The following is a 4,265-nucleotide window of genomic DNA, read 5'->3' as shown; positions in this document are numbered from 1 at the left end:
AATTAGATTTACTCAAATTTTCAAATTTGCAATAATTAGATTGTTGACTTGAAAGATGTGTTGTTGTAGGGGAATAATCTCCGACTATTAATTCTTTTCTCGTGTAAAGACTCTGCTAGTTTTGGTTTTGATTTGGCTATTCTCGTTGTGTGGGAATTCTCTTTGGACAAAAAAACAAAGTCTTAAAATTTTAGGTGTCGGGTCTTGGTTGCCAGACCTGCAACCTCTTGATTGATGCGGCATGCTCCCACTGGAATTCAAGTTGGTGGTATTTTTTCCTTTTGGGCAATGCTCATGTGTCTTCTTGTTTGTAGTTTTTGATGCTATCTCAACGCCTCTTTAATGAAGCTTGTTGTTATGTTTCAAAAAAAAAAAACATGGAAAAGGTTTAATAATTGCTCTGGGAAGGCCATGTTCCTACTGTAATTTAGATTTAGCTCTACCAAGCATTGCCTAAAATAAAAGCCATTGTGGGCTTCTATCCTTCAATCCTTCAGCTCATGGGAGTGAATTTGGTGGTTCTATGCTTGTCATGAGCAGTGGGTTTTAACTGGGTTTAATGGTTCCTCTGTTTTTGTTTTTTTTTTTTTTTCATGCTTCTTAACTGGTACTTCTGTATGTAATAAGTGATGAAATTTGGACAAAATTCTCATCATCTGATATGTAACCGAGGTTGAATTTTGGAAGTATTGCATTTATGTAGAGCAATAGATGACTATTCCCAGGGATCCTTTAGGGTTATATTCCTTTTTGCCTTCTCATTGCATCTATCAGTTGGCATTGATGTTTTGTTTGGAGCTGAACCTTTCTGATTGTCTTGCATTAGTGTGGATCTGATACTTGATGCGGTAGGAAAGTCCATAATAATGATTTAAATGATTGAGTGATTGAACTGATATTTGGAATAAAATGTCTATGAACTTGTGCACATTTGATGAACTTGTGCACATTTGATGTAACAAGACCGTCCAGTGTATAGACTGCTCATTGTGAAAATTAATTTCTGCAGTTCATTTTCCATTGGATCAGCTCTTTTTTTTTTTTCTGAAAGATCCAATGGATCAGCTCTTATTTTATTTTATTTTTCCTGAAAGATCCAATGGATCGACTCATTCTCTTCCTTTTTATTAAAACTTCCCAGATCGGATGATTCTAACCCTTGAATCAGTGGCCTAAAAATAAATTGCTAGGGATAACAATGGTACAAAATAAAATCCATGGATGAGCTGGATGGGATTGTCTAATATGTAAAATCTGAGGGTCATTATCTTTCCACGGTAGGTCCATCTTATCAACTGTCTGGATCATTTGAGGTTCATTTGCATGAAGATGCTGATATGGGGCTAGAAAAGTTTTGGATCCCTTCGTCCAGGTCTGTTTGACCTAATCAATAGGTTGGATGGCAAATAAAGATTACAGTGGGCCCTAATCTCAAGATGCCTTTGTCTACTACTTGTCTAAACCATATTAAACCTGAACTTTCCATTCGCTGAATTTTGGTGTTTCTATTATTTTACCATTCTCAATGACTTGCAATGGTCATCCTTTAATCACCCATTATGAAGGATGGGTCACTTTAGTTCGTGATAGAAACAGAAAAAGGCCTATAATTAAATAACGGCTATTATTTTCAAAACGATGTCCACTTTTTCCTCAATGGTGACTTTTATGTTATGGAACAATGCCCTGTTTTTCACCATTGTTTGGAAATCATGAATTGGCTTCACATATTCACCTTGCTTAGTCTTGTAAACTAAGCAAGTTATGGTTGTGCCAGCTCACACCATGCAAACTAAAATTTCCGTCTCATAAAGAATTGCCACTGCTACCGCAACCCTTGCTAGAACCAACGGCAAGTGAATGCACGACGTACGCATGCCATGAGCTTGTTAGCTTCGGCCCATGATCTAAAAGGAAATAGTAACAAGATAAAGAACTATCTTATAAGGAAAACCTCATACAAAAATTTTATATGTTGTAGGCAATTAATTCAAACTAAACCATTCTCAATGACTTGCAACAATTTAGAAAAAATAGAAAACAAAAATCAACTTCCCCCTCCAGTCTGATCATCTTTGTTTCGGGATGCTTTGGATATTTTTGATATTAGACACTGATTATTTCTGTTGTTGGTTTGGTTGATTTTGAAATCTGGATTTTTTTAGGGGAATGAGAGGGGAAACTGGCTTCAGAACCTCAAATATGGTGTTTTTGGGCTTGGAAACAGGCAGTATGAGCATTTTAATAAGGTTCGGGGAAAAAAAAGACATTAAATATTACGGGCTTTTAGTCAACACTTCTTTTACCTTTTGGCTGCTGCTGACATTTGGTTTATGCTGTGTTTTAAAAAATAGATAGCTAAGGTGGTGGATGACTTGATTGCAGAACAGGGTATGTGTTTTGGATAGCCTGATTCCCTTTTCTTTTTCTTTATTATTTTTTTCTACGTTTGGACGATATGGGCTTGTTGAGGTCATTGAAATTGATTAAGTGATATGTGATTGTGTCATCTTTGTATGCATTGCTAAATACCTACCTATTTCCATGAATTAGTTACAAAATCCCATCTTAACCAATGAACTTGCCTCTATCAATGGTATCTGCCTTACATTTGCTGGATTAATTTTATGGTTTACTTCAATTGATGAATTCATGACCCATTGTAATTGGTTGGAAACTTTGTGTCCTTTTCTGTTGAAATAAAAATTGCAGCACTGATTCAATTGGGATTTTGATCAATTTAGTGATTTGTTACAGATTAATAAATATGATTTGTATTAAGTGCCATTCATTTCTCCTCATTATGTTACCTGTTAACGTCATGAGGAAAATGTGTCTTTTTAACCGATATAGGGCAGGGTCTTGTTCATTAGCTTCGTATTTTTTTGTTTTTAATATTATGTTTACTGAGTTTTGGTGATGCTACTATGCTCACCCCTCTCCAGATGCACCTTTATGTGCAGCACGTGTGCTAAAAAATTAGGATTCAGTATGGTGCATTCATATTGGTCCACAATTATACGTTGAATGGGCACTTTGGCAAGTGTATTTTTAGCCATACAATCCTTATGTTGTATGCATTCATCTGCATGGTGGGGATCACCTTATGCATTGTTGGATATCCCACGCACTTGCCAGGTTGGCACTTGTGCTATGTAAAGATGTGTTTGCAGGTGATTTTGCTTGCTCATTGACTACGACTTGCAGTAGTACCGGGGTAAATTTTCACACAAATCAAATAGTTCTTTTATTATGTTTTGAGATTATTGTGTTCTTAATTAGATGTGGTATACAAATGATGCAATGTATTGTGTTAAATAGTAACTTTTATTTGTAGGACGTAATCGAAGTTCTTCTTACTAGTATCCGTGGGGTTACTGTCGCTAGAGGGATTGTCTTGAGTAAGGATCCGCTCACAAAAGTAGGCGGGTTCCCACTTGGAAATGGTTTTTGGGAAGTATATATTCAGGTGGCAATTGTACGTGAAGAGACTTTGATGAGACCCTATGGACGGTACAGTACAATTGGGGATGCGGCTGGAACGAGTATTTGTTGGCCTGATTGTTGTTGTTTGGTAAGATTATTATTTTTTTTCATATACAATAGAACTTATATAAGATTGTAAATATTAACTAATTTCTTCTTGTTATTTTATTTTGTAGGTTGTGACAACTATGGATTGAGCTAAATGGAGGGATCTCTCTCTCTCTCTCTTTTTGTTATTTCTGAAAACAAAAATAATTGATTTTGACAGTTGGTTGTGATAGCTAATGTTTGTTTCATGTTAGTAGTTTTGCTTGACTAATCTACAAAGATTTATATTGTGATTTGTTTCAGCTTTTCATCTTCTTATGCGTAACAGAAGGTACACATTTCTATTATGATTTGTTTTGATTTTTTCTCTGCTTATGCATAAAATATTCTGATTTAAATATTAAGAACTACGTAGTGGCTTGATCCCAATCTTCCGAACATTGGGTACGTAGGCAGCCGTTCATACTAGACCGTATCGGTGCAGCCACAATTTTTTTTTTTTTCCCCTTCTTGTAGTGTAGATGCATTTTCATCAGGACTACTTGGTAGTAAGAGAGGTGGATGATCAATATATACCCTTGTGTTCAGTTTCTATGCAGGTAAGCAGATATTCCACCCCGTAAGTTTTTGACATGTTTGTTTAATTGGAGCTTCAGTGAATATGACTGTCATAAGAGAAACTTTAATGCTCTGGCATGGTGTGATGGATGATATGCAGGGTGCTAAACACA

At 35.8% G+C, this 4,265-nt stretch overlaps 1 long non-coding RNA gene across 1 annotated transcript; it reads left to right on the top strand.

Annotated features, from left to right (window-relative positions):
* The first annotated feature begins 3,596 nt into the window (after positions 1-3,596).
* Positions 3,597-4,037, top strand: LOC131250056 (uncharacterized). The gene is made up of 2 exons (XR_009173022.1): positions 3,597-3,865; positions 3,950-4,037. It is a non-coding gene; the product is annotated as an uncharacterized LOC131250056 (long non-coding RNA).
* The last annotated feature ends 228 nt before the right edge of the window (positions 4,038-4,265 follow it).

This window comes from Magnolia sinica, chromosome 6 (assembly GCF_029962835.1).
Source record: "Magnolia sinica isolate HGM2019 chromosome 6, MsV1, whole genome shotgun sequence".
In the NCBI taxonomy this organism is placed as follows: Eukaryota; Viridiplantae; Streptophyta; class Magnoliopsida; order Magnoliales; family Magnoliaceae; genus Magnolia; species Magnolia sinica.
This window is presented reverse-complemented; position numbering and strand designations above follow the sequence as displayed.